General features: G+C 42.6%; 1 protein-coding gene across 48 annotated transcripts in view; it reads left to right on the forward strand.

Annotated features, from left to right (window-relative positions):
• ESRRG (estrogen related receptor gamma) overlaps positions 1 to 22,510 on the forward strand; it is a 405,634-nt gene that overhangs the window by 97,084 nt on the left and 286,040 nt on the right. The window contains exon 2 of one of the 48 annotated variants that reach the window (XM_074579432.1): positions 17,607 to 17,712. The exons of the other annotated variants lie outside the window; for them this stretch is intronic. The gene's annotated coding sequence lies outside the window, so the exon portion shown is untranslated. The remainder of the gene's footprint in view (positions 1 to 17,606; positions 17,713 to 22,510) is intronic. 48 annotated transcript variants of the gene reach the window in all.

The raw sequence follows: 22,510 nt of genomic DNA on the forward strand, positions 1-22,510 counted from the left end.
GGAGTTACTGCCTATCCATGTGTGTTGCTTCCTGATGAATGGTCTTTGGTAAATTCACACTGCGCCTCTTAGTAAAAATTAATTGAGTCACCTTCCTATGAATAAAATTCTAACTGTAGACATCGAGGATATTATTATGTAAAAGGATGCTACTGATATTAAGAAAACAAACAAACAAAAAGCCTAGAGGCTAAAATTTGGTGGTTTATCATGTCCTAGGGTTTTCTTTTAACTTTCTTTTCTAATTGAAAAAGCTAAATTGATTGAATCGTTTGAGCCCTGATTTAGCTTTTAAAAAAAGAAGCAAAAGCTAAAAACGGCTCAGCAAAGCAACTGAAATGCTACCACAGTGAGATCGATAAACCGGGGGGGGGGGAAAAAAGGAAGAAGAAAAGTTTTTGAGTGACAGTATAAAAATGGGAAATTTAAATACATCTATATAGTTGCATTTTGCTCCATTGTGTATTGCATAAAATACACTTTGTCAGTGCGTTTCCATGCAGTCTAGAAGGTGATTTATTAGTAACACTGAATTTGTGTTTATGTTCCAAACTGTAAACTACATTTATAGCAATATTTCTGTATCAAGGTATTAATGCTAGAAGTGCTACCTAAGCTTAACTTTACCAATATAACTCAAAATGTAGTTTATAGCGCTATAAATAGTAACATTGATATTGACACTTGCGGCAGCATCTAACTCCCTGGAAAGCTGTTTCTGATGCTAAATGAAAATGCAGGGAGCTGACAGTGTATTTATACATACCAGGGAGTACAAATAATACTTTACAGCTCTCATTGTAGAGGTTCCCTTGTGCTAAAGAGTATTTAAATATTTAGTGGCATTGCCAAATATTCCAATTTGAAAACCGATGTTTGCATGTATTACTAGATGCATGGTATTATTATTAATAATAAACGTATGCATAAACATATTGAACATCAAGCATAATGCCTGTTATCCGTTGTTGGAGTCTGATCATTCATGATGGTCTTTGACTTTGTTCCTTGCCCATTTTTTCGGGGTCTTCTGGATTCTCAATGAAAGCTATTCAAGATACAGTATAACGTGAAATCTGTTTCTAGATATGGTCTTTCAGGAGTTAGGAAAAGACACATCTCCTGTTGAGTTATATACCTTGTCTTTGTTTTTCCTCATTTGAATTTTTGTAGAGGTCTTGTCACATCTGTGAAACATCTGGGAATAGCAACCAGGACTCAACGTCCCAAACCCTCCTTTCAGCTGAAGGGTCTGTGATAGGGAGCCACTTTATGGCTTCATCTCTCCTCCTGCAAGACAGACGTCAAACTGTTGTATGTGTAACTTTCTCTAAATTTTTCAAAGAAAAGGGGAGCAAGGACGGGGATTGCCAGTTCACCAAAACCTGATTTTTGACTGTTCTGAAGGTGTTAACAAACTTAATACAAATTTCCCATACTTTTAATTTAGAACAAGACCTGACAGGTTAGGTCTTTTAAAAAGTTTGTGATTGACTGTCACCTCATCTTAAGCACTATCTGAAAGCACTCACTCAGAACACCAGAAACATAAATCCAGTTCTTTTTTCTTTCTCAGGGATCTTGAGCTCCATTCTCAAGAGAAGGTCCTACACACCGTGTGTCTGAATTCTGGGGATTGTGTATAACAATCTACCCAACATGCGACTTTATAAAAAAATTATCTGCTGAACTGCAAAATGCATTATTCTCACAGCCTTTCACGCTGACATTTTTACTTGCAGCTTGTGGCATAAAAGGATTTATGTAATTTTTGGCTATATTACACATGCTGAGTATGGCAAGGATGATGCTTTGTGGTTTAGAGTTCCAGGTTTTATTCTCAGCACTCCTGGAGAATCACTGTTCAAGTATGGACAAGTTTATTTCCTGCCTTGTTTTCCCCATTTCTAAATGAAATACGATTGCTTCCTTTAATGACTCCTTACATAAGCATTGTATATTTTGGATTACTGTGGTCCTCATGAGAGGTGCTCAAAAGTATAAGCTATTTTATCTAAGGTGGATATGTCTGTTATGTGTGTATGATGTGAGTGTGTGCATATGCATACGTTTTGTATTAGAAGCACGTATGTAATATAGGTTTATGATGTATCGATACTATGGTGAAGAGTACCAAATGAAGTGCCCTTACTTGGATAATTACTATCATGCCATAGTATTCCCATTTAAAAGGGTATCCTGTCCTCTTTAACTGAAGTTGAAGCTATTCACTGATGTCAGGCAAATTATGCCCTCGTAGACTATTTAGTACTCATGTTAAACTGACTTTATGATTTTCTTGAACAGGTTTTGATCCTTAGTGGTTTTATGAGTTAGAATTGACGGATCTGAATGTCCCATGTTGACCTGAGAGGCTTACGTCTCTCTGAGATTAAGAAAGGTGGGAGGATCTCCTCTCTGTAGACCTCCTTAGGTTCTTGCACTTGCCTTTAAACTCTTCTGCTCCTGTCAGAGCACGTTTTGAGGTGGGGAGCAACGGCGATGATTCATAGGAGGTGCTGCATGTGAGCAGGATAAGGATAGTGAAGGTGAACATGAGCAACCCAGCACAAAGACCAGGAAACAGCTGCGAGATCAGGGCTAGGAGCACATGTGCTGTAGTTGTGCCCAAATCCCAGGAGTCTCACTGAATCCTAACCAGTTCACCATCTCATTCTTCTGTCTTTTGCCAAAACTTTAAAAACTTTTTGCATTTTTTCTTTTTAAGAAGTGGTAAAGGAGTAGTAAATAACTGCTCAGTTTTATCAAGCCTGATTCCTCACAATACCTCTATTAGGAGATCAGCAGCTGTTATTGTAAAGAGAGGTTAGAGCAAACAATCCCTTTCTACAGTCCTGGTGAAAATGACAGTGGAGAGGTTGGTTCTCATGATTTTTCATAGCTTCTAGCTGTTGATCTCTGGGTTTCTAATTCAGCGCTTTATATTCTGAAATTAACTTCTCACTTTGGTGCACCAGAGCCCATGTTTGGTGTCTCTTGCCTGATGTAAGTTGTGGCCCTCTCAAGCTTTTCCCCGAGAAGGTGACTATAGGTTGGTAGATTTTTGACTATTTTGGACACCAGTCAGTATACTTAATGCTTTGTTGGAACAGTATGTTACAATAAACAAAAGATAGCTTGTAGTTTTGTAGCTCTGTGCCTTTATCTGCCCAGGAAATAACAGATTAATGTATTAAAACATGCGCTGAGAATGCACACTCATTTTAGAGTACTGCACCACTTCTTTACAGTTCATTTGAAATACCTTTTAAAACCGTTCTGTGCTATATTCACGAAACATTCGAGCAAATGCTCTCACAACAAGACCAAGATCCTTCAGAAAGGTTAGGAATATGCTTTTCAGATTATCTTGGATTTATTTATTATTAATTTTTTGTTTTCTTTTTTTTTCTTCTTTGTTCTGTATTCCTCAGTTTAATTAGATGCCTTCTCCTCCTTTTCCCTCAGGATTCTTTGCTTTCTTTCTGTAGCAATTTGTGATTTACTGTCTAATTTGAACTCTAGTTTTCTTTACAGTTAAAAAAACCCCACGTATTCAGATTTCTGACTGTGTGATTAGTGTATAGGAAATAAGGTGGGAACATTAAGGAAGCAAGAGAAAAAGACTGGTCCCAGTATATATGGCAACTGTGTCATAGCTCTGTTATTTATTCATCTGAATAATGGACAAATGGCAAAACTCCCACTGATTTCAGTGGGAGCAGAAGTTAACTCAAAATGAGCAGCTTTCCTACGTGTCTAATATTCTGAGGACTCAGGTGTTAATTTGCGAAGAAAGATCAACACAGATGGGAAAAGTTAGAGCTTGTGGAAGAATAGCTGGTTGAAATGCAGATCCACACAGTAAGGACCTAATCTGCTTGATGCCACATACGGACTTCAATAAAAGTCAGAGCCCTTGCAGGAATCCAAGCTAAATGATAGTAAAAAATCTAGACAGAGGCTAGACAAAGCCCCTCACTGGTGTGAAATTGTGTGTATATATAACCTTACATGTACAGATTTGTACGTATATTTCCTTAGAATAAAGCGTTAATAAAAGGAAAATGGCATCCGGGAAGACAAAGCATCCAAGGCAACCCATCTGCACTCTTGTCATATGATAGACTTGGACAAACCTAAAGCTGCCAATACAACTGCTCAAGAAGTATGCCAAGGGAGCAGATGCTACCTCTGCAAGGATATTTTCCAAAGTTTGGCATTCAGGATCTTGCGATTACCATCCAGAGAGGAAGAGGTGAGAAAGAGAAGTGGAATGATGTTGCCTTGGCACCTCCCGGTGTCAGCTTGCCTTTCACATTCACTTGAGCTGGGTGTTCTCAATTCTTTCTTCTTCTGCCTAAGAGAGGCATCTGGTGTGGAAGTTAAAAAGGAAAACAGCTATGTTTGAAAGTAGAATACTGTGAAACTCGATGCTACCTTTAAAATATTTATTCAAGGGCAAATTCATGAATGTATTTAGGCTTATGAGGCATAATCATGTTTGGGTTAGCAAAAGGCCCACGGAGGTACTGGATAAATCTGTGCAATCAGAAGCCAGTGGGGTTTTTGTGACCTCAAGTGGTTGGAATAGAAGATTGTTATGATTTTTAGAGAGCAGCCTGAAAGCGATGCCTTTTGGAGAACAGCAGGTCCTGTAGCACCTTTGTTCATTCCCAAGGCTGGGGCGTGCGAGCACCGCACGGATGGTGGGTGAGCCAGGGTTAGTATGGCAGGTTCCAGCCACATCTGAGGAACAAGCAGCTGCTTTTTCGCAAACACTTGCACACCAGCAAGACCAGGCTGAGGAGAAATGGGGGCTGCCATAGTGCCACTGCTTGTACCTGGTTCAGTAAACTGGGGTTAGTGCTCTGCCCCTGTGGTCAGCACCACCCGCAACCAAATATAGATCTTTTCTTTAAAAAAAAAATAAATTCCTCTACAGAATTGTTTAAATATTTCTCATTGTTTTCACCACCTCTATATTACTAATCGTAACGGGGTAACGTGACAGCCAGCGGGCCTGTATTCAGGTGCTCGGCTTTTCTAGTGACCTTCAGCATCCACGTTGTTGTGCCTGACACTCGGCCATATCTGCGAAAACGTCCCTTCTCCGAGCTAATCTGAGGAAACACACATATATCCAGCCAGTAACAGTCTCTGTCGCCAAAAGTTTATAGTTTCTTCCAGGCTCGTGCTGATAAATAACGTCTCAGTGATTCCTTTAATATGAGAAAATAACTCTTTGAGGCCATGCTCGGAGTTCTTATCAAACTTATTTGGCTTTTGGACTAAGTGCGCTTTTAATCAAGCCCCACCAGCACAGGAACTAGTAAGCGATGACCTTTACTTTGTTTTGGGGTTGGAAGAGGGGGAGAAGGAGGCAGGCTGTGACCCAGTTCCTGGAGCTCATCCCTGCTGAGCCGTGACTGCCCGAACCTTTGCTCCCGGCCCCTCCGAGGAGGAGAGGGGTGAGTGAGGGAGGCTCAGCCGAGCTGCCCGGCAGCTGGCAGCCATCCCGAGGAAGAGGAGAAGGAGGCCCAACGCCAGGAGGAGGGCCGTGCCTTTCCCACCCCACCGTGCTCAGGCGCACGCAAGCTCCGTGTTTTCCTAACGCGGCATTTGCCCTTTCCCGCCGCTGGACGCTGCGAAAGGTCACCCGAAATGATCTAAACGCATCGTTTCCCTGGTGCGAAGGATGCAGTAGGGAACATTCGAATGAAGGCGGTGCTTTTTCTTTTTTTTTGTCTTGCGAGTGCCCCCTTTGCTGTTGCGGTTCCTGCAGACTGGTACTGTCACCTGGGTTGAAATCCACCCCAGACTGCTCCCTGTGCATGCAGCAGCCTCCAGCGCGGCCGGGACCTTCCTCACAGCCCTGGAGGGACTGTCTTGGTTGCGAACTCTCAGTCTTCCGAGTTGCAGACCCAGGGACCTTGGTCTCATTAGCTCTACACATCCCTGGAGCATCGCAGAAACCCCAACCGACAGTCCGCCGAGGAAGAGGTTTTACACTGGTCTTGGCAGCGTTCGTTTGACTGGGGGGTTAGCAGTGTCCTGAGCAGAAAACATGAATCTCATTTGCTAGGATTGAAATATAGCAGCCAAGGCAGATCATCCTGTCTCGCTGTTTTTATGTGTCCCTGAGTCTAAAGTCATTTTTAAAATGTGAGTGATGCAATTTCTTGCATCTTTCATTTAATATGCTGCTTGGTAAACAGTGTTTTAGATTAGTATATTTGTAATTTAAATGAAGACAATACATCAAGACAAGTCAGAAAAGAAGGAAGAAGTTTAAGGAATGATTGATGCCTCTTTCAGCGTTTTGCCCTCTTCAAAAAGGAAAAAAAAAAAAAAAAGGAGAGGGAAGAGGCGGGATTATTGAGGATCTAGTGGGGTAAGGGAGAAAGAGAGAAACTATTGTTCATGGGCAGAAATACACTATTTTTAAAACCACAGTCAGCTCTGATAGCTGAATCTGTTTTCTTCAAGCGCACTAATAAATTCTGCCTAATTCATTTTTTATTCTCTCTTGGGGTCTGCTTGCAGATTTGCCTCAACAAAGGAAGCATCATGTTACTTCTTTTAAATAATTGATGGCTCTTGGTCCAAGCCAGCTTGAAGGAAATTCAAAAATAGGTCCTGATTGAGTAAATACCCTGCCTCCCCCCTGCCTGCACCCCCATCCCTTATTTATTTTTGCAGCCTGGGTGACTGGCAGTTGCCGATGATGTCATTGAAGCTTTGGGTACACTCAGCACTTAGCAGCTCTGATTTCATTTATGTATTTATTTATATTTAAGAAAAGGGGGAGCTGTTAATTGTAAACTGTCTGATGGAGCTAAGAGCTCTTAATAAATCATAATCAGTCTTGTGCCGTAACAACGAGGGTTGGACTTTAACAGGCTGCGGTTGGAATGGGTACCAAGAAGGGCGTTGGGGAGACTTGCATGTATACGTTCTCCTCTTCGCTGGGGGATGTGGTCTTCTCAGGGTACCCCTGGGTCAGTGGTTTCCATCGTGTTGGTTGTTTGCAGGCTTTGTCATGCCACCCCTGACAGCAGTGTTGTTTCCATGGAATAAGTAATTTTCGCTAGACAGCGCGGATTTGTCGAAGCTCTGTGATGTCATTTTTAAAGACGTACTCTTTATAATTTGCCCTTTAAATTATTCAAAACCAGAGTGGTCTCAATTAACAATAACAAAACCCAGCAGTGATTTTTTGATGTTTTTCTCCTTACTTTAGCTAGCCTTGAAGCAGGAGCGTGGTCTTTTTCTGCTGCCTTTACAGCAAATATTGCCACAGTAAGAACATTTTTGGTGTAAAATACTGCATATGAGAAAATAGTGGAAGAGGTCACATCTAGTGAGTTTTGCAGTCATACTCTGATTTGCAGTCCACCTGACTTCATGCCTCCCCAGTTTTGATAGCAGCGAGCTAAAGGACTAAAGGAAAGTTGGTGGAAGATGGCTTCTGTGTGAAATTGTTGTCCCTCTTAGGTTTTCTTTGTAAGGTATATCGACATTTTATAACATTACTTATGCAATGTTGCAGAAGTGATGCTCCACTATAAAAGGGGCTGATGTCTGTAGAAAAAACTGTGAATTTTTTTTTTTCCCAAACAGGCAAGTCCTACAGTTTCTCTTGATAAAATATTTTAATGCATGAAACCAGCACTCACCTAGTAAATAACATAAGGTCTTCTTGACCTTGCAGCGTTACGTGGGCACACATGCCATTCAGCTGAACTACTCTAGTGTCCAATACCTTGGAGAAATTGCCAAGTATTTCCTCTGATGCCATGCTAGTGTCACCCACGCTCGCTCGGTGTTCCTCTCCGCCTGCTAACGGCGCTTAGGCTACGGAGCAGTTTGAGTGCCGACAGCCAGAGCGGGATCAGGCCAGGCCTTTCCAGCTGGGAGAGCAGAGCACCATCAGGGGCATGTCCACATGAGTAGGTGCAGATGGACCGGAGAGGACTGAACGTGGTTTGGCTCTAGTTTGGAAGCCACGGAGCTATGGCTGTCATCAGGCTAATACTCTTATTGTGTATTATTAGTAGCGTTGGATCTAGAAGCTCCAGTAGGAAGATTGATCTGTCAGGAGTGTGACAGATATTTGCATATTTACTGTCCTCTCTTACCTCCCGTAAATTGAGTATTGTCTCCAGTAAAGTAAGCATTGTAATGACAAATAATCTGATTTTCAAAGAAAATTTTGCTTTGAGAAATGGAGTGATGGAGCCAGTTCTGTGTGTTTCTCCTCCGCCCCTCTGGAAACAGATCTCTGGTGGTCTTTATTAAGAAAACCGTAGCATTTAGGGGGGCAACATAGAGACATCAGTTCATTGTTTCTGAGGTGTTACAATCTAGGCAGAAAGAGGACAATGCAAGAAGGAAGCTTCAAACAGTAACACCAAAAAAAATGCCTGCCAGCGCAAGGCATACAATTGCATATTTGGCTATCTACGGTGTCCTGTACTCTGAGCAGTTCCTCTGACCAATGTGGTGCACGTTGGTTGTGCGACAATGTGTGAGAGGTTTTTCAAGTGATGGTGAATGCATATGCATTTTTATACGAGTGACCGTAATATTTGGAAACATTTTTCCATGTGGCGCAAAGTTTGCAAGCAGAATTTAGAGATTATTCAACTTGCCTCTTTATGCGCCATGAGAACAGGTAAAAAATACATTTGGTGATGGGAAAAGCTTAAAACCAGCACAGTATCTCACTTTGCATGTTAATACAGTCTTTTGCCATAGAGGGAAATCAAAGACTTGCTGAAGGCATGGCATACTAAGGTATATCTATCTATTAGTGTGTGCTTAACTCTGTTGCCTGGGAGCTTTTATTAAATGCAATGGCCAGGAAAATTGACCTCACATTTTGGTTTTTTTCTTTTGGGGTTGGATCCTGACTCACACCACATACATGTATAAAGCTGGCAATTTACTGATTTATCAATGAAAAAAGCACTTAGTTGAAAAAAGGGGAAAACCTTGCGATAACATCATTGGGCTTTGAAATATAAGCTGCATCAGAGGATATGAGTGTGTTATTGGGTGTAATAGGGACCCTTTTATCCGTGAATGTAATGCCATATAACGAATTTCTTGAGACAAAGTAAAACCAGTTTCTCTGATGGCTGGACTCTCCGGTTATAAAACGCTATTGCAAGCATTCTGTTTAGGAAGGGAAGTTAAAAGCCTCTCAGGGGTACCTAGAAAATGCTGATCCTGAATGTATAAATGGACACATTTTAATCCTTAAGTTATTAATTATTACTCGTGATTAATTGTAATTATTTTATTACTACTGCAAACCCTTGGGTTAAATCGCACACCGAAGTCGGTAAGAAATTTGCTGAAGAATCTCTTGATTTGGTATGTTATCATTATTATATTGAATATTGGACATTATCAGTTGCACTAAAGACACCAACTGCTATCATGCCATCAAATTACAGGATATATTTGGGTTGCAGGCGTAACTCCATTTCTTTCAGTGTCATCAGATATAACTGTAAATTTAATGCACAAAGGGAAGGGGAAATAATCCCTTCACCCACGAAGACATAAATTAAATGTTACCTCCCGCTAAAAAATGTAACCCTAAATGAACCTCATGTACAGGCAAGTTCAATGCATACATTTAGTACACAGGCACTGTTCAAGGGGATGGCAAGTACTTTCAGATTAGTCTCTTTTATTGAGGATTTTCCAGTGGAAAAGCTTGGCACCCCCCTCCCGCTGGCCAGCCCTACCTGCATAAAGGCAGCGTCTCTCTCTCTCTCCTCAAGTAACCAGAAGAATCTTTTTCTTCTGACCATATAGCTTGTAATATACATAAAAGCAGAATTTGCTTTGATCCTGACGGCGAAACGTTTATTTTTAAACTCAGGCTGGGCGATTGTCCAGCAATGCGCTTTCCTTTGCGTCGTGCCCTGGGTTTCAGCTCCGCAGCCCGGCCGGGCGCAGCCGGACCTGCTGCAAGAGGGACCTGCCTTGATGGGTCCTGCTGAGCTCCCTCCCTCCCTCTCCCCCCATTCCTCCTTCTCCTCTGGTTTTGAAATTCAAATTGAATGCAATTTTCAGCTCATTTGAGCCAGAATATACTCTTGCTGAGCTTCAGTGGCTCTTAAATTCAAACTCGCAGGAGAAAACAGATATCATCTGTCACCGAGGGTGGGAACGGGTGTCCTCCCCGCATTTTATTCATGGGAGGCAGGGCTGCACTGACTAATTCCAGGATTTCTGACTAATCACTCACTGGCAAACTAATCAGCTAATCGATGCAACTGGTTTCTTGGAGTTTGGTCTCTTTTTGCAGGGTTTTTTCTATTTCTCCAGCCTATTTACTATTTATATTTAATGTCCTAGAAGTGCCCTAGCTGGAAGGCCTGTGTTCACATCTGACTGTACCTGCTTGTTTCTGCTCTCGTTGTCTCCATCACAGACTATTCCCTTTAAAGAACTACAGATCGAAACACCCAAAATCGAGAGGAGAGGAGAGGAGAGGAGAGGAGAGGAGAGGAAAGGGAGAGGAGAGGAGAGAACTTCAAAAGAAGCCTAAAAAATGGAAGGAGGGGGAAAGGGAGAAAATTTGTAAAGCTTTAGTTGTTATGTCATCATTTTTAGGACTGTGTATATCTATGGGGTATATACCATAGCTACCTAATGTATGAAAGCTGTTTCATATAAGCACATGTGCCAGTATCTTATGAGTCACCTCATGGGAGGTGGGAGTCCTGCTTAAAAGTAAAAAAATATAACTCGGTATTTTGCCTTACTGCCTTTTATATATATATATGTACATATGTACATACAATTTTTGAAATATAAAAAGACTCTCGCAAAGAGGACCAGCTCCTGCTTTTGTTGCACTCCTTTACAAACCCCTCTCTCATTTGGTGAAAATAACATTGGTTTGGAGGTGGGCAAACTACCTTCAAAAGGAAGTGTTGCAAGAAACAGCAATTTGGTAGGTGTAAGGGCAAAACTAAAGTACAGTCTGTGCTAGTAGAGAAAATAGGTTACTTAATCTAACAGCATGATAGCATTTTAATGCTGCTCTGAGCAACATCGGCTTGTTACTGGCAAAAATCCACAACCTGAATTTTTGTTGTAGCAAAACCTACATGCCATAAAGGAAGTCAGAAATAGACGGGACATCTGCAAATGGTGAGAACATATTAAAGTAAGAGTGGAAATAATTTCAAACACCATGCTGGTCCCTCGATAGTTTTATATGCTGTAAAGCTTTGACATATTACTAAACCTGGCTTAGAGTTGGAAACCTAGTATTCTGCAGTTTTCTTGGTGCCTGTTCTTTGTTCCTTGTACTAGGCAAGGTTTTGCAGACAATTTGGGCTGGATCTTGTAAACAGTTTTATATTTGGTATGTTAACGTCACCCAGGGAAAACAAGCTGTAATTCCATTATTACTTTATCAGATGCTTGAAGATTTTTTCTGCTAGCACGTTCCCTCCTTCTGTCTGATGGCATAAAACATTACTCAGCAAAATAAAGATGCTTAATAAGCTTGTACAAATAAACTGAAATGGAACTTTGTGACAATATTCAGTTGTCACTTTGGGCATATTAAGTACTTCCAGTTTAGTGTCTTGTAACCCTTAAAACAATACATTGTTGATGTAGGCTGAGTCAAAGCAATGACACTGGCCTGTGCAGACAGCCGGCCAGTTCACGATAGCCAGAGACAGATGCCTTGCAGAGAAGCCAGCGTGCTTTAGTGGCAGGACTTGTGTATTTTAGATTAGAGAGTCACTGGCAAATAGCAGGGATGAGAAAAGAGGGTACCGGTAGCACGTGTTAGGAATAGCCCAGGCTCACCTTTGGGGCTGGGCCCCTTCATAGCACAGGCACCTGTGCTATGGGACCTGTATCTGGATCACCGTGGGGTTTGGAGAGGTGACAGGCACACGACTGCCAGGGTAGCAGGAATTGATTTCCATTGGTCTTTATGCTTGTAAATGCTAGCCCTGATGCATTTACAGTTTCTGAAGCAGGGGATTTTGGAACCTCTTTTTTAATTAGGCAATTAAATTCAGGTTAAGCCCTGTTTCAGGCGCCTCGGTGCCTCTCTGAATCTTCCCCTTTGTCTCCAGCGGCTCTGTTAGACGTTGACACTGACCTGCAAAGCTGGTACTACAAGTCCTTATAAAGAAATCTGATATTCCTATGGAAGTTATGATGATGTATGTAAATCAGCTGCCATATCCACACTGTCACCTCTTCGGCTGAAAAAGAAGGGCAAATCATTTCGTTGGTAGCTGCTGAAACCGTCAGCTGCACTGTCATTAATACTCTACCCTCTTTCCTGGAAACTCAATATGTCAGCTACCTGATGTACCCTTCCTCTTCCAAGAATACATCTCTCCATTCCTTCAAATTCTTCTCGAGCTGGGACCTCCCATCTGTCAGTTTATTGTTCTTCTTCTGGCCCATTAGTTTTTCCTCCCATTCTTTTTTTGTAGCCTCATGTGTTTTTTATAGAGCTTTATCATGTGCTAATGACCAGAGTATCTGAGCTCCTTCCAGGAGCGTATAAAGCGATGTGTCCAACTGCTATTGTGCCTTTCTCCTCTTCTTTATTGTGGGGAGAACGGTGCAGGTGAATCATGAGGTTTTGAGGTTTTTTATGTTGCTGTGATATATACACCTACACCGTCATGACCCTGGGCACCCTCTGCCTATAAGGCATCCCCTGGACTACCCTGTTTGGACTTTGGTGCTGGATCTGTTCCTCAGGGAACTGCACAGATTTATTTTGCTGCTCTCAGGGAAAAGACTCTCTGTGCAGTGTCACTTCTCTAAAGCAGGTCTTCCTAGTCCCTCTCTGCAGATGCCATTGCTGAACTTTCTTGTTCCACACCTCCTACTCTGTCCTGCTGCTTAACCCTGGCAGTCCCAGAGACCTTCTGTCATTAGTCCCTTTGTCTATAATTTATCCTTTAGGGGCCACAAGGCAGCTGAAGCACTTGCGCGCAAACTTCATCCTGGGTTTTGTATAATAAAAAGTATTTTGCTTTGCAGCAGTACAAGAGCCAAAGAAATCCAGGTGAAATAAGAAGTGCTTGCCTCCTTGCTTTGGTGGATCTCCTGGATCTCACCCCTCCCTGGCACTTACTCGCCTTTCAGCCCCCAGCCATCTTCCTTGGTTTGTGCTTGGCCCGTATGTGAAGCTTTCTGTTGCAGAAGGAAGCAAAACTCTGGCTGATGTCAATGGACATTGGGAACAACAAAATTTTAAATTAAATCGATTCTCTGAAACTCACCTTTTTGTTGTAGCAGATATTCCTGTACAGCTATTAAAAAGTAGTAGTTGCACCTGTAAATTTTCCATGTGAGTAGACCCTTGTGCGCCTGAGGAATCCTGTTAGAGATTTCCACAGGAGGAAGAAATGACTGGATTGCAAGTCAAAAAACTCCTAAAATTGTTGTCCTATCCTATAAAAAACCTGTTGGTGTGTCTATGGGAGTTTTGCATATATAGGTGTGTTATCCATAGAGAAAAAGATGCGTTTTATGATGTCTCCTAAATAACAGATTACTTGTGCTATTCAGAGGTCACTGGGTGACTTGCAATTCCTGCTTGATTATAACATGCTCAATAGAGATCACAGTTTCAAATGAATAAATAACTGCCAATGAAACTGTGGGTGTTTGTGGTATTGAACCTATAATCAGGCTTTTGCATTTTAATTTTGTATCTACTTTTAAGAATACGTATGTTATTCCTTCTGATTGGTTGTTGTTATTCTTTTTCATTCTTTGTATATTTTTTGTTTATTTCTTTCTTTCTTTACCGTGCTTCAAGAAATTCAGTAGTGTAAGATCAGAACAGTTCTCTGAAGTTATCTTTAAAACTCCTATTGACTTTACCAGTGTAAGCGGTCATGCTAGGGAGTCTGAGAATGTGGTCTTACAGCACACACAGCATCTGATTCCTAAATTGCAACCCTCATCAAGTCAACTATTTCCCAGAGTCACGTTTTGTTCCATCCTGGCACAAGCCATACTGGGACGACAAGCTGTATCACCAAAGAGGCATGACACGAGCCTTGTGTGTATTTTCACCAGCCTTTGTATTGCCATGGCAACAATAGTTTTAATTACGGAGATCCAAAACAATAACTTGTATATCAGATGGGGCTCAGTTGTCCCTGTGGACAAAACTCTGATTAGCCATTGGAGAAAAGCTTTGTATCTCGGTTTCCCTCCCAGGCTGGATTTTATTCTCTGCTTTAAGAGACAGCTGCTGTGCTCACGGTGTCATCATGGAGGGGCTGCCGGACGGTGGCCCGGCGGGAGATGAAGTGACCCTCCTGTCTCAGGGGCAGCCTGGCACCGTGCTGGTTCATGTGTTTAAGAACGGTCCTCTCACTAAAGGACCGCTCTTGGCTTCCCTTTAAACCGCTGGAGATCTGCATATTTGGAAGAGCCTGGTGTGAAGTGATGTCTAGTAATCGGCCTTGACAATGTTCAAGATTGTGCTTGGGGGACAAACAAGGAGCTCCACTTCAGCAGTAGGGATGAAAATTCACAAAGCCCATCCACATCCAGCTGTGACGTGGGAAATAAATGTGTTTGTGTGGTAGGATGCAGGTCAGGAGTGGCTTTCTTCACAGTGACAAGGGCGTTGTTTAAGTCACTTGGCCAAGACGGGGCGTGTGAGGGCCATGACCGAAATGTGTATGTTACTCAGGGAGCTCATACTGAGAAAGAAAAAGATTGGATTATGTAAATCAGTGTCTTTTTTTTTTTAATATAAGTGAACACATGGACTTCTAATGTGTTCATTTCCTATTTTGGATGAATAGTGGCCCTTAGTGGTTATGGTAAGGCTGGTTCTGGGTTTGTGAACTTCCTGGCGGTGTTTGAAGAGCAGAGAGGTTGGTGAGGAGATGGGATATCACATAACTTACAGGACATCATGTAACTTCGTCTGGATCTTCTCTGACACGCAAACACTCTCGTCGTACGTTTTCCTGATTGCAGGTCTGAGGCAGCTTAGTCAGGAGATTATGGCCAGAGATCATGAAATCACTGAGAATAAGAGTTGCAAGATCAGACTGTTAACTAGAAATTCAATTATTCAAATGTGGTTCCAGAATGCAGGGGGCTCAGCAAGCATGTGGGCTAATATTTAGACTTGCTGAATCTCTAATCTCACTCCTTGCAGTGTTACAACAGCTTTTTTTACAACACGAAACCCGGAGCAAGTATTTCACTGGCAACTGTATTGTTGATTTACTTACTCTTTTTGAAATTTAAGAAGTCCTGCCTCTAAGATTGTGATTTTGGAATTTGGGATCATAAATTAAGCCCTTTTAAGAAAGAAAATAAGAAGTTTGCTGTTGTTTTTAATAAGATTTTATGGTAAGTATGGCAACGGTAAGTCTGTCAGTCGCGGCTTTGCTGCACATGTGTAACTCTGTGCTTTGAGACCCTTGAAATGTCTGTTTTTAGGACATCAGCAGGGGGCTAATGAAAAGGCTTTGTTGATTTTAACGAATTGCAAGCCACTGTAGCCAAAATAAATATAATCTGCTTTTTGGATTAGTTGTCACACATGATTTTACCTACTAACAGTGATTAAAGAACCCTGGTGGACCAGAAGCATAGCTGCTCTCTGGTGACTCTTGCTAAAATAGCAATAAACAGAAGTAAATAAAGACTTAGGGCATTAGTTATCTTTAATAAACAGTGACACTGCATATAATGTTGGGGGAGACTTCAGAAACCTGCATCGTGTACAGCAGTGTCACTCTTTCTAGCACAGAGAGCACTGGTCATGTTAGGTGGCTGGAGATGATGGCATCACCGAGCCGCTTGACTTGCGTTACTGACCTGCAGTCCCTCTTCGAGAGCTGCTCACCCAACTGGACACTTTGTGGAGACCTTCATCCCTCAGCCATTTTCATCCAGCAGCAGACATCGGAAACAAAGTTGAAAATGTCCCAAACTAGAGGGATTACAACAGGAAAATCAAGGGAGCGTTAATTGCTTGTCTAATTATGCAACCTCCGAACCACTGTAATTCCATCCAGTTAATGAACGGAGGGCTGGTGCTGGTCTCTCTTACCTTAGTCTTTGTATGCTGATAAAAAGAATTACTTGCCCCTGCTGACATCTTTTATCCCTGATATTTTCCCAGTAATCAAGTATGGGTGTGTTTCCTGATCCCTTCACGTTTGTTGTGAGAGGCAACAATTACAGTTGATGGTATTGTACTACTCCTTTGGACTTGCTGTTGCTTTTAATCAGTGGATAGAAGAAACAAAACAAACGAAAGCGTGTTCTCTCTTCTGAGAGGGAATTATTGCTGCAGTACTGCATGGTGGGAACAAATGTAGGATCTCTTCTAGGGGGAAAAACACCTTCCTCGGAGTGGCAGGCAATGGAGGAGTTTCCCAACAGGAACATGGAAAGTCAGGGCTTTTGAAATTAAAAAAAAATCAGGGGATAGCAAAACATGAGAAAGATTACTTTAGGGAAAAATCTTACTGAAACAGGGAGAGGGTCTGAGCTTTCTAACGAGTCTTTAACTTGCATTCATCTGTCCTTAACTGTACACCCCTGGAAGGCACACGGCACTGTTCTACAGGGAGTTTATCTTTTACATGACAGCTAGAAAACTTCAAATTAATCAAGCAAACATCCTCTGGCTTTTTTAGAACTGTATAAGTCTTTTTTGATGGATGGAGTCAAATTCTCGCATGGTGTTTTCAGTGAAATTGTGCAACAGTTACAATACGCTTCTGCCTTTACAGTCTAAGGAAAAAATACTTTGATATCATGCTCAGGAAGGGAGTAAGACCCACCAAGGACCCTTCTTTCTCTTGGCTGGCAGTCATTAGGAGTTTGGAGACTTGCCCGATGGTGTAATTCAAGTCTTGACTGCATATCTTATTGGTTAAAAATAGGAGCCAACTCCAGCTCATCAGTTTTGCTAAGAAACTATTGATTGTGATTAGCAAGCTTAAAAATAATTACCTTGTGTGTTCATTGCTATCTTTGGACATACTCTCATATTCCTGCTCTTATAGAAAGTATTGAGCAGCACAGTCGGGCGATTTGATGACTAAGGTGTTACATTGTGTGGGGGGAGAAGGGTATTGAGCACTTCTTAATTGTTCTGTCTCCTGGTGATTAAACAAACACGCAACACCTATGCAGGGGAGAAAACCCAGTGGCCTTACTGAAGGGTACAAAACAAGCCATCCACGACCCCCTTGTTCCCAATGGGACTCAGCCATATACCCAGTCCTTCCCAGTTTCAGTCGTCACCGTCACCACTCAGCTCTTCTTCGGCAGGAGCCACAAGCCCACCGTGCACCACAGGTGCTGCGCCCTGGGGAGGAGGAAAACACTGATTTGTTTAGCACCTGGGGAAGGGGGGATGAGTTTCACCTGGCTTTTAACACGTAAGTAAAAGCCTGACGGTGCCAATCCGTACCTGGCAGTGAGTTGATCCTGAATATCTGACTTAGTTAACGATACCTGAAAGCCTGTCTGTCTCTGGAAGTTGTTGTTCCTGTAGTGGGGCCGGTTGCAGCAAGCAGCTGAATGTTTGTTACTTGCAGCACGGTGTATTCAAGTGAACCGGCATCCACTTCAGTCTGCTCAAGCCCGGGCTGCCTGCTGAGCGTGTGAGAAGAGCTACCTATACCTGTCAGACTCCTAATGCAGGTCAGTGGCCACTGCAGGGGGCCGCCTTCCCCAGGCTTTAACTCTTGAGCACCCTTAGAAAAGCTGGTTTCTTGCCATGTTGTTCCCCTCTGTTGAGAGAGCCTGGGAAGAGTAACTTTGCCATTTAAGTTTGGTGTTAGAAGTTGGATGATGAAAATGCTGTTTGTGTGATGCTATGCCTGCAGGATCTCCCCACCTTGTTCTTTAGGTTTCATAGCCCCATTAACGTCTCAGTGATTTCAAACCATAATAATCCCTAAGGCCTAGGGTTTGGTTTTGCATTTTAAATTTATGTTTCTCCTAGAGTTTAGCTCTTGTATTGATTTGGTGCGTACTAGGGTTAACCTCAGTAGGTACCAGAAGTGCTGGCGGGGACATGCACGATAACATTGGTTAAAATATTAATCATACCGGTGTTTTGTAAGCATGGATGCTTGTTGTGGGGATGTGTGTATCAAACCGAAGTCTCATCACACAACCGGGTAGTGACCTGTGGGCAGGGTGTAGGCAAGCTCTTTGGGCTTCTCACAAGTCATGAACACATGCGTATGTGTTTGTGTGTCCAGGAGGGGGATTTGTCCCAGTTTTTTGTCTGTTAATGGCAGCTTTTGAAATTCAGAGTTGGAATTTACCGGGGACAAAAATCATGTTTAAAGGCATTTGCTGGTGCAATGGTCTTCATACCAGCACAGCTGGGAGAGGTGAGTGCTCGATCACACCAATATAACTGTGCCTCATATAGGTTTTAGGTTTTGCGTTGCTTCAAGAATGTAGTAAAATGAAATGTGAGGCTTCAGTATGTTAGCAAGGAAACTATGGGTATGTTTGCTTTCATCTGCGCTCTGGTGTGTGTCGGAGGAGGAGATGCAGGTGGACTGCAGCTGCAGCTCTGAGCAGAAACGGGGCTGGAGCAGGAGCCCTGTGGGGGTGGCTGAGGAGCTGGTGAGCCTGGTGGGAAGGTGCAGCTCTCTTCCCCTTGCTGCCCTGCAAGGGATGCTACAACAACCCCGAGGAAGATCTAGGCTGGCTGAGCAGGTGATGGTATGGAAAAAAAAAAACAAAACACTTCACTGACAGGAGTTTCTGGCAGCAGCTTTATGCACTAAAGGTATTGTCATATGCTTTTTAAGACTTTCCAAGTGACTCTAAATCTGTATACTGCAGTAACTTCTCTATACATACTTGTGTAAATTCTCAATAGACTCATACACAAACCCCATGTATTTCTAAACAATTTGCTTCAAAAATATTTGGGCTGAGTGAGAAATATTACTGGAAGAGCTATTTTTTCCCCCTGTGTTGAAAGGGGCTTAGTCTTGAGCCCTTAAATTCAGCAGCCTTTATTAGCGTGATTCCAGGACTTGCAAGGATTTTTGTAAGAGTTTGAAACATTTAAAAAATATATTTTTCACATTTAAAAACAAACGATACAACTGTAAAATTTGATCTATTGGGCTGTACCAGAGCTACAAGTGAGTGTTGTATTGCTTTCCTGTGGTTTGAGAACCTTTTCCTTCACCCAGGAGACCGCCACATATTTTTTCATGTCTGCCTGTCTTGGTCGCAGCTCCTTACGTAGTTGCAACTACTGCAGTTTCTGAATGTTTCACAACACTTCTGGGAGAATATTATTACCTTAAACGTATCACTGGCTCGTGAATACTGAGTGCCTTTCTTCATCACCGATGAACTTTGACAAAGCTTTTGATACTTTTTGGAAAGAAGGGCATATTTTGGAGGAAGTTTCAAATATAACAAGAGCGACTGCAGATTTCGCACACCAACAGGGAACTCTGGGCTGAAATCCATTAGGTCTTGACCACGGAGAAGGTGGGCTAGCCAGAAGTCCCTCGTTTACTTTATTTGCCATGTGAATATAACTGTTATACAGCCTATTGGCTAATCAAGCAACTTTTGATCTTACATAATCACTTTTTGTATTATATTTAACACTGTTCTTGACAGAAGTGGTGAGAAACAGGGAGCAATACTTCTACTTGTGGCTCAGAGCCAACTACAGCTACTCGCCTTGCAATAATTTGAATTACGGCAAACACATGGGAAGAGTAAAATGAAGATGCAGGGTCAAAAAAATAATCACAAGGGAGGTTTCTTGAGGATAATTTTATTAAAAGTTCATGTTTGAAGTGATGTCATTCTTTTCATTCTCTGTATTCAGTTGCCTTTCTGAAGCTTGGCATAGCTATTCTGATGTGCAGCAAAAATATTACATCAAAGGTGAACGTTTGAATCCTGGCTGAAAAATGAAAAAAAGAGGGCGGTGGGACATGGAGCAGGGGGAAGAACCCCCAAATGACTAAGAGTTCTTAAAAGTAAGATGTAAAAGAAAATAATCATTTCTCTCCCCTGACAAATAGTTCAAAAAGTAGCCCACAGTTTGGATCTGGTATGTCACATTGCATACAAATGAAGAAACTGTCACCATCAGTTTCCTTTGAAACCTTTTGATCTTATCTTCTGTAGTAAAGGGCATGTGACTTGATCAGGGCTTCTCCTCTCTGATACGTAGTCAGGGTCCTGATGTACTGAAATATCTGTGACAGGTTTCTCCACCTGATATGATTATTTTTTTTGCTTTCCCTTCAGTGCCTTTGTGTGTGGAGGGTATGGTTCACCCTTCCCTCTCCATCCAGGAGAACTAGGTTCCCCATTTGGCAATTTCCCGATGATCCTGTGTGTTACGGCTTAGTCAGTAGTAGTCTTACACCTGTTTTCTCTCTGCTTGCCAGGCTGACTTTTTTCTAGTAAGAACAGGAAAGTGGCATTACAGTATTTTGTAAAGACACAAAGGACACACAACTCTTGCAAGAAGTAATGGGAAGTATATTCTGATAATTAATTAAGTATTGTTTTGTTACAGAGTACCTCTAAATGGATAATTTGAATACGTGTGGTCAGTAGTGGAAGGAAAAGATTTTTACAGACCTCTAATACTTAGTCTTTAAAAAGCACAGTTTCTGTGAGGTGTTTGTTTTTAATATGAGCTATATTAGTTAATGATGTGCTTTATTTTATTAATGTTTTGTGAACTAGTGAAGTCAAGGAAACTTTTCCCGAAGGGCTAAACTCTGCTACTGGGGCAATCAATGGCAAAACTATCTTTGACTTCTGTATGTGAGGCTGTGCTGTGAGGGAGAGTTGAAGTGGGAAGTAAGCCCCAGGAGGTCTCACTGGGCTCCTCTTTTCAGAGTAAAGCCCAGAACAAAATATCTTTGGGTCCATGTGTTGACACCGCTGGGCTTTGCTGCTAAGCTCCTGGTGGAGGATGCCCTTGCTCTGGTGGTCACCCCAGAGTGGCTTCAGCCCCTGCTGCAGCTGGAAGAACTAATTTGCAAAATTTGTAAGGCTTGCAGCAGAGACAAAGAAAGCTTATACTGATTTTCTTTTTTTCTTCCGTTTTTCTAAGGTAAGCAGTGATTGAGGTGTCCAGGAATTGTCTCTACCCAAAGTCGCTAATTAAAAAAAGTGCTGGAGTTACTGAGTGCAAAGCCTCGTTTAAATGGGTGAAAGTTAATGGCCAGTGTTCGCACAGGAGGTCAAACTGGGTGATCTCTTCTAGCCTACAGCCAATTAACCCCTGAATATGCGGTGCTGCCTTGCCCTGCAGCCTCGCAGATGGGGAGCTGTCTAAGAGAAACCCTAAGATTTCCTGGTCCATAGGAGTGACTGGCCTGGCTGCAGGCTGCCCGCTCGAGCAGGCTCTGCTCTGTTTGGGTTTCCGCTCAGCTTCTGTCACCAGCATGTCCCCATTACAAGTAACGAGCTGATTGAGGCTGGAAGAAAGCCTGAAGCGTGCCAGCTCGTCTGGGAGGTGCAGCTGGGTAAAGTGCAGCAGCAAGTCATTTGCAGTGCTGGTACTGAAAGCATTTTCACAGAGCAATTTTGTTCTTCAGTGATTTTAACGCCGCTAGCAATTAGATGTGTTTACACGGTAAGTGTTCCTCTACACGGTGAGGTGGCTTGCGTGCACTGTTCCTCAGAGCTGGAAAAAGGTGGTTGTTGGCTGCTTGTACTGAAGGGTCTCTTTTGGAGTCTTTCATCCCAATCTTTTGGGAGAACCAGAATATGTTGGACTGGTCCAGCAGCATGTTCCCTTGTCCCTGAAGTTCCTCAGCTCTTAGCTTCTGGTTTTGCAGAGTAGGAGGGCATATCAGGATGTCCTGCTGGGGCCCAAATATGTGCTTAGGATGTTTTTCTCCTTGGCTAGCAAGAAAAGGTAGCAAAGCTGACTTGACTTCGTTCTATCAGAATAATTTGGCGTTTCCTGTGTCTGTGCTTTTTCACTTATGTCACAGAATCACAGAATGGTTCGGGTTGGAAGGGACCTTAAAGATCATCTAGTTCCAACCCCCCTGCCATGGGCAGGGACACCTCCCACCAGACCAGGCTGCTCAAAGCCCCATCCAGCCTGGCCTTGAACACCTCCAGGGATGGGGCAGCCACAGCTTCCCTGGGCAACCTGTTCCAGTGCCTCACCACCCTCACAGGAAAGAAGTTCTTCCTGATTTCCAATCTAAATCTACCCTCTTTCAGTTTGAAGCTGTTACCCCCTGTCCTATCATTACAATCCCTGATAAAGAATCCCTCCCCAGCTTTCCTTTAGGTACTGGAAGGCTGCTATAAGGTCTCCTTGGAGCCTTCTCTTCTCCAGGCTGAACAACCCCAACTCTCTCAGCCTGTCCTCTTAGCAGAGATGCTCCAGCCCTTTGATCGTCTTCATGGCCCTCCTCTGGACCCGCTCCAACAGGTCCATGTCCTTCTTGTGCTGAGGACTCCA

The sequence above is a fragment of the Larus michahellis genome, chromosome 3 (genome assembly GCF_964199755.1).
Source record: "Larus michahellis chromosome 3, bLarMic1.1, whole genome shotgun sequence".
NCBI classification, from domain to species: Eukaryota; Metazoa; Chordata; class Aves; order Charadriiformes; family Laridae; genus Larus; species Larus michahellis.